We start from the raw sequence: 8,641 nt of genomic DNA on the forward strand, positions 1-8,641 counted from the left end.
AGAGCATCAGCCTCTGTATTCTTGTTTTTGGTCACTTGAAGGGAAGATTGGATGCTGGATCCTCAATGACTGGCCAAGAAAAAGAAGTGCTTAGTGAGATGCTAATAATTGCATGAGTCCCATGACTGCCTCAGGTGAACAGTGTTTCTGTTGTAAATGGGATCTGTTTGGTTTAAAGGTATACGTACCCTCTTGTTTAATCAATGAGTAGCTGGGATTGTGAAGTTGCTTTTAACTGACTCATAGCATGAAAAAGTGAAACCATATATATAATCTGGCAGGGAAAATGGAGGTAAAACTTGATGATCAAAATGTCATCTCTTAGCAGTTGGGTCTGAGTTCAGAAATAATGCTGACATGTTTGAATACACTCCATTTTAGCAGCCAAGAATGGGAGCTCAAGGCTCTGAGTCCCCTGAACTATGATGTTGGAACATGTTCTTAGTTTCCTCTTCCTTAGACTCTGTTGAGGGCTATGTGTCATCTGACATCTGTCTCATCCAAGAAATTCAATAATTTTTGTAGAAGAAGGTTAAATGGAGGCCCTACAAAGAAAAATAAGACAACAGAACAGACATCCTCAGGAACATTAAGTTATATCAGAGGACAAAATTATATAAATAGATGAAGGCAAGGCAGAACCTGAATTGAGATAGGAAAACAAGAGAGAACCCCAACATGGTCCCCTCAGAGAGGAGAGTACAAGGTAAGGCAGTGGTGTCCTGGAGTCAGCTACCATGAGCCTGCAAAAGCAGATTGTTAAATTTTTAGGAATTCTGAAAGCTGGTTGTTGAAAATAGCCTTTATTACAAATTAAATTATGTAAATTTAGAGTTAAATAAATTATTCTTTAAAAAGATAATACATATTTAAAGCTCATTACTTCATAATTATTTTACTGCATTTTACTGTCAGCTATGCTCTTGAGGTCATTTATGTCTCTTGTATCTATATGGTGGGATTACTACACAAAGGCAGGCTATTGTGTATTTCTTCTTAGCTCTGAATTCAGTGATGTCACGTTGGTAGCTTGAAACTGGCCATGACAGGAGATTTTATGCCGAAAAAATGGCAAATGCTAAAAATTTGGGCTTGATTTATTATTTACCCTAGACTTCAGAAATTTATCAAACAATATTATGTTAGAATTATACTCATTATTGATGATGTGAGTGACGTTTTTGCTTAATTGGATATTAATCAAACATTTATTTATAGTCTGATTTTGTGGCACTGTTGGTGATAGAATTATAAAAACTCAGAGTGGATTTTTCAAGAAATAGAAGAATCACACTGAAGTTATAGAGGTAACTGGAAAGCAGATTAAGTATTTTAGCTGAAAATGAATGTTATTTTAAAAATAATGTAAGGACATTAGTATCAGAAAGTTTATGTTAACCCTCAAGTGGTATTGTGAATTTTACTAACATGAAGTTAATTTAGATGATTTGTATATTTTTAGATAGTAATGTAAAATAAAACAATGTTCCAATCCCTGCAACTATGCAAAAAGTTAAAAAAAATATAGAACTATTGTAATCCATAGTGCTGAAGCTGAAAGTGGTTTCAGTTTAATGAATATAATTTGTATGAGAGTGAGAAATAATTTAACAACAGATAATCCATGAGATTTAATGACAATAAATATATTGGGAAGAATTGGCAGATTGGGATGCAATTTCATTTGCCAAATTGTGGTTGAATTTCAACTGTATGTTGCCTACAGACACAGAGTTTAGCAAAAATAAACGAAAGTTGTACACTTTAAATATATATACAATTCCTATTTGTTAATTGTACCTCAGTAAATCTGAAAAAAGGAAAGTAGTTCCATGAGAATCAAATTGGCTATATGGAATTTATAATAAGCAGTGTTGTATATTTTATTATTATTTGTAAATTGTGTGCCCCAGATCCTTTGTTCAGCAAAATTTATAATAAACCTATATGCATTTTTCCCCCTGGAAAGCCAGTTGTGAAATATTCACCAGCATACCACCAGCATGAGGAGACCTATCACGTGTCTTCCCTTTGGGCCTCTGCACTTTATGCAATCATTTACTAATGAACCAACATTTTTTATTTTGCCACTGGCATTTAAAAATTTTTCTAGTGAGTTTTATATCACTTGACACTGCTGTTCTAGGAATTCCAGAGACACAGGCAATTTACAATGAAGTCTTTTTTTTTCTCGGGAAGCAAAGGTTCAGTTTCCCTGTTGAAAGAACAAATAGGAAATCTATCTGGTGCCTGAGATCGATGTTCTTTCTTATTTTATGTTCTACCATGAGATACTCAGATCAAAGTCCCCTGAAAAAATGAGCATATTGGGAGATTCATTAGGCCCTCCAAATTCTCATGGAGGTGGAGGTTCTCAATGAAAAGAACAATAAAGAGGGGTTCCCTCCTATCACAAGTACCACAAGTAAATTCCAAGTGTCATTCATTTCCACTGCCTGTGGCTCCTGGACCAGTTCCAAGAGACAGGGATCCTTACATGTACCTGTAACTTGTTGGCATCACTAGGACTGAAGCAATCTGACCTGTGTAATATACTGACCACCCTCCAGCTTATGAAGGATCATCTTGAGCCATTTTGCTATTGTTGATCAAGTTGTTGATGGCCTGGACAGTGGCACTTTATCCAGCCCAACTTTGCACATGATGCCATTATTATTTCAGACAAGAGAAAGCATCTAGCAATTCCAGGGTGATCTAGAAATTAAGGTTATTTTATTCTCTACTTTTATGCTTTGACTACCTAACAGCTGGCCCCTTAGGATGGAGAGCAAGATCTTGTCAGAGTTTGATGCTGAATTCCATTGGATGAAAACATTGTGGTATGCCATATTCATGGTTTACCACAACTTCACCTATTCTTAAATTTGTGCCTCTGACTGATCCTTGGGACCTTCCTACCACGGCGGGATTCAGCTCTTGAGCCCTCTAGCTCTGGGTCTGTTTATCCAGGATGGTAGCCCCAGCGAAGTTCTTCTATTCCATGGAGGATGTTTGACCATTTTCAAGCTGCTTTCAAGGCTTATAAACATGAAGTAGAATCTCAGTATTTATTAACAGTGTGCTCAGAATATCAGCTTTGATAGAAGCAGAAACTTAACTAATAATAACTTGGGTGAAGTAACTTCAAATACTTTTAGTTTTTTATTATCTCTATTCTAGACAACCAGACATGCCTTGCCCTGGAAACCTGAATGCCCAATCCCAGCAGATGTGACTGTATACATGGAGATCCTTCTCCCAGGAGATTTTATAAGCATTCACTCATGCAGCTAAACAGGTGGTTGGGCATAGACAGTGAATAGGGATTCACATAAGGGAAAGTCCTGAGAGCATTTGACTGCCAAGGGAGTATCTGAATTCCAGGGAAGCTTGGTGGCCTCAAGAAGCTTTTGTGGCTGGATGCCCAGAGAGTGGGGTTGCAGTAGTTATGCAGTTCCACCTACCCTAGCTAGCCTCCAAGGCTTAGGGCTATACAAAAGAAATGACTCATAGTTATATATATACATATACACACACACACGTATACTCTTGTATATACATATGTATATGTACGTATATAATTAATATATATTATATGTAAATGTTATATAGGTGTTTTATCTTATATATGTTTTGTATATGTTTATATGTGTGTGTGTGTGTGTGTGTGTGTGTGTGTGTGTGTATATACACTTTTTTTTTAACAGCTACCTTTATTTTCCACTATTGGTTTGGTCCAGAAAACTGAGCTGGTTGCCTGGGTCAGAGACTGTATACAGCATCCTGAAATGTTTCTAGTTTGCAGCAGCATTCACAGGGAAACACAATGAGGATCAGCTTCCTACAGAGACCATTAGCTTTAAAGGCCAGGGGTGTCCTACTAATAGCATCCTCCCTACACCTCTGTGAGGTCACAAGTACCATCAAAAAGTTGTAGCTTCTACATTCCTGCCTTGAGGACCCGCCCTGATTACCTCCTTCCAACTGCCCTCAGCCCACCATCTTCTGCTGCCCTGGTGACTATTCCATTGCCTCATCTCTATATTTCCTCTTCTAGCCCCAGCCATTTGAATTTGGTTAAATTTTGTACCATCTCATTGGTTCTTGACTCAGCATTCTTGTAGATACTGTCTTGTATCAGAGGCCAGCCCTAGAGCTCTGTCTTGTGTCAAAGCCCTGGACTTTGGCTTTGATCTGAGTGGGAAACTAAGTCAATGAACTTGATTACAAAAGGCTAGAGTCCTTCAGGACACTGGGAATAGCCCTGGTGCTGCAGTAAATCTGTCCAGGAGAAAAGCCCAGTACAACCTTCTTGAGGGGCAGTGAATCTTCACGTAAGAGATGGAGATGTGTTTGCTGATTCTTTCTTATCTGGAGTGTTTCATCACAACTACTCTACAGCTCTTCCTGTGTGTCCCATCAGCTGTTGGTATAACAGAAATTATTATAGCCACTGTTATTAACTACTGTACCAGACAGTTTACATCAACTCCAGATGGAGATATTATTGACCCTTTTGTTCCAGGTCCCCCAGTTGGTAAATGAAAGAGCTGATATTTGTTCACAAGCCCCCCAAATTTAATCCCCCAAATTCAGCTTTAAACTCCTCACTAGAATGCCTGTTGGAAATGTCTTCCACAGTTGTCATTGTCTCAAAGTTTACGGATGATCAGGCACAAAACTTCAGCTTCCTGCTTCTACCTCCCTTCTCTCCGCCTTGTTAAGGTGGTAGGGGCTTTTACATTTTCACACATTTTTTTTATCAATATGAGAAAACCTGGGACTTGGGGGGTATATAAAAATGGTCAGTTGTTACACAGAAAGATCCTTAGAAATCTTTGGCATCAACACCAAGATAAGTGACTTACCGACTTAGTGTCTGAAGGAGGACTTCAACTTAGAACCTGCTCTTCCTCACGCCCTCTCCCTTCTGTCTTTACTGCCTTGCCAGAAGATTGTTGAGGGTTCTTTGCCACTTGGGACTTAAACTGACAATCATTAATGAGAGTCATCAAACTAAAAGTGAAATGAGAAGCACTTCTTGCCAAGGGAACTTTGGGGAAATTTTCAGAAATGTGTGCCTTGTAACTTGGAATCTGAACCCCCTCTGCAACGCCGCCTGCTTCTCTGCTGATGTGAGCTTCTCCACCTTTCTCCTTAAAACCTCAGATGCATTCTCCAGTTCAGACATCTGCATGTGGTTTTTGCTTTGCTTTGTGGTATCTTTAATGACTTCAGTTCTGTTTTGAAGAGGTTAAAAAAAGAGAAAATTATAATTAAATACAGAAATTTAGTACTTTTTTGTTCTTGCTATTTTTTTGTTTTTTCCCTTTGAAATTTTGTTAATTTCTTCTTCTTTGAAATACATGAACTATAATATCACAGATAAACTTGAACTTCACTCTGTTGCTTTCCCTAGTCCTTTCTCCTTTCCTCACATACAAAAACAAAAATATCAAAAACATCTCGCATAAATTTAGTGAGGTTTCTCCATATTTTTCTATTTTTACTATCTATAAGTGTGTTCACAAACTATATCAAATAATACTTTGTATTTTTCTAAATTTATGTATATGCTATCATGCAGTGTGGACCATTCTATAACTCACTTTGGAACACCCACACTGGCACAGTGGAGGCCAAACTCTCTCAATTTCTTTTGGTTGACTTGTCTTCATCTACACCCCCACATAGTTAAGAACAGCCTCACTGCTTTCCAAGCTTGTGTATAGTTCTGTTTGTCCTCGTCTCAGATGAGGCAATGCCTTCAGATTCCTAGCTTTATATAAATAGTTCATTTTAAGCTACCTGCATATTCTGTGCTGGCAACCCAGACTCCTTTCCTATGTGGGCATTAGAATCAGTCCCCAGTCATGGAAAATTAAACCTGGTTCTGCGCTCCCATGACCCCTCCTGACTCAGCTCCTGCTCATCACTTTGATTTTAAGTTCCTTCTTAGTTTATGGCCCCTGAGGAGATTTCCTTTTGATTTTGAGTTTGACCATTTATACCTATCTGAACTATATTGTGGGAGAGTAAATCACCTCCCAGCACCCTGGTGGAGGAGTGGGAGCCTGACAGAGTCCATCACTGAGATCAAGAATTCAGATGGAGGAGCCCAGCTCTTGGGAATTCAGAGCCACTATTTTCTAAGCATTTATTGTATGTCATCCTCACAATTCTTTCAGGTAAGTTTTATTATACTCTTTATAAGATAAGAAGAGAAAAGAAAAACAGATTTGTTCCATTTGCACTTTGGAAATTTAAGCCTGGGTAATCTAAGTTCATTATGTAGGGGGAGGGGATGTAAATTTCACCTTCCTATATAAAAGATTTTCCCCTGAGTCATTTTTGAAGGACTCTGGACCCTCTGAGAAATAATCAACAACAGGTGAAATATTTCTAACCCTGGATTATTATCCAAGGCAGAAAATGGAACTTTGGTTTTGCGACTTAATTTTTAACTTCTAAAATTCTCATGAGTTATTCGTTCTTGCATTCTACTTGGTTTGACCTGGTAGAAACTGACTCAAGTTGTCTCTGTGTGGAAAAAAAAATCCAGCCTTGCTTCATCTCTATAATTAATTTTTAAACACTTGAATATAGATTGAAATATTTCCTTGATTTAGACTATAATTTCCACCTTTTTTTTATTTATATGTTTTCCTTTTGAAAAAGGTTGACTTTTAAATTGCTTTGTTTTGGTCACGAGAATTATTAGAGAGGATAGAGTGCACATTTCTCCTTTGTTAAGTGTTAAAGTTATCCTCAGAGCTGTTTTCATAACACTATGAACAACTGTCGTTAATAATAAGCCACGATACAACTCAGCAGGATGTTGGCTCTGAATCTGTGTACTAGTTCAGAGGACTCCAGTGGACAATCCTATTGTGATCACAGAAAGTCTGTTGTTTCTAGTCTAGAAGGCGAGGATGGGCCCTGGCAGAGGAAGCATCTCTCATGTGCACACTTTGCCCCAAACCTCATGATGTCCAGCAGTGATTCAGGGCAGCTATCAAGAAATCACCTCAGATTGGTCTAAATCCTGAAACAAAAGATTTGACTAAATGGTAGTGGTCATTCTGTAGATTGGCTGCTTTTTCACACACACTCTAAACCATGAACTCACATGCCGTGTTACATCTGCTCAGAACCTTAAGTCCTCATCATGGTTCTGAGTGTAAATATAATAAGAGATTTTTCCATTATTTTTTTTCACTGCTTTTCTATGTAGGAATGCTATTGATATTTGTGTTGCAATATTATATTTGGCCGCCTTGAATTCTATCACTTTAGTTTTCCAGGTTTTCGACTTGGATTTTCTGGTAGACAGCAAGCTGTCGAACAGTTAAGTCTCTAAGCAGCGGCACAGTGGCAGCTGCTAGACTAGCTTGCCACGTTTCCATATATTTGGCCAGGAAGGAGACAATGAGCCAAAATGGATTTAGATAGTTTATTACTCATACCAACACCAAAACAAGATCAACATGGGTCACCTTCCTGTTTCCCTAGTTCCACAGGATGACACGGAACTGGAAGGGCCAGATGACAAATGACACAAGCTGTGGGTTGGTCTGTCATTGAGGAGCCAACTAAACTACAGTCAAGCAATTTTACAGCCTGCATCTGTATCCAAAGGGTAGATACTTTCTGGAACCAGAGAGGTGATGAGTGAGAAACTGCCTCACAGAAGCCTCCCACCATATAGATGACTTCCATCTAGATGGTAAGGCTGATGAGAAATGGCCTTGTGACAGTTCTTCACAAGATTGCCTCTTTGCATGTTCCAGGGAGGATCACAGGGCATTCTGCCAAGATGGTCAGAGTGCAAATGAGCCTTGCCTGTGTGGCCTATGTGGAGATGCGCAAAGTTGCCAGGGTGCCATGGCAGAGCCACTCCTCTACACAAACTGTAGGATTATTTTGCTTTATTATTGTCAGTGGTTAAATTTCTTTTCTAAATGCATTGTCTGATAGTCTGACACCATGATTTAAAAAAATTAGTAGTAATATTGGATTTGAATTTCTCAAGTATGATACAGTTTTATTTGACATATATTACCCCCATGTTACTAGCAGACTTTAATTAAAAATAAATATAAGATGTTAGCAACTCCTCATTTAGCAACTACTAAGTAACATATAATGTTTTTCTCCTTTAATTAGTGTCATGAATTATATTTGTGATTTTTATCATCAGCAACAATAGGAGCCATAACAATGGAATAATATCCTGAAAGTGCTTTTGAAAGAGGCAAAAACACTTTGTTTTGAAAAGAGGCAAAACACTTTTCAATTTAGAATTCTATGTACAGCTAAACTGTAATTTAAGGGTGCAGGTAAAATAAAGACTTTTTTAGACAAAGACTGAAAATTTTTACAACTCACAGAAGGAGGTTTAATTTAACATATAGTCAGAGAAACTAGCAAGAACATTTTTACCATTCGAATTTCAGAAATCTAAAAGTTTGATACACTGTTGGTAAGAATGTAGAGAAATAAGTAATGAAATAAATTATTAATGGATGTGTAAATTGTTATAGCCCTCCATGGAGAGCAATTTGGAAGTGTCTATGAACATTTAAAACACGGATATTGTTGACCCAGGAATTCAACCTCTTAGATTTTCACCTGAAGTTAC

The sequence above is a fragment of the Ceratotherium simum genome, chromosome 13 (genome assembly GCF_057802395.1).
Source record: "Ceratotherium simum simum isolate JZ-2026a chromosome 13, ASM5780239v1, whole genome shotgun sequence".
Lineage (NCBI taxonomy): Eukaryota > Metazoa > Chordata > Mammalia > Perissodactyla > Rhinocerotidae > Ceratotherium > Ceratotherium simum.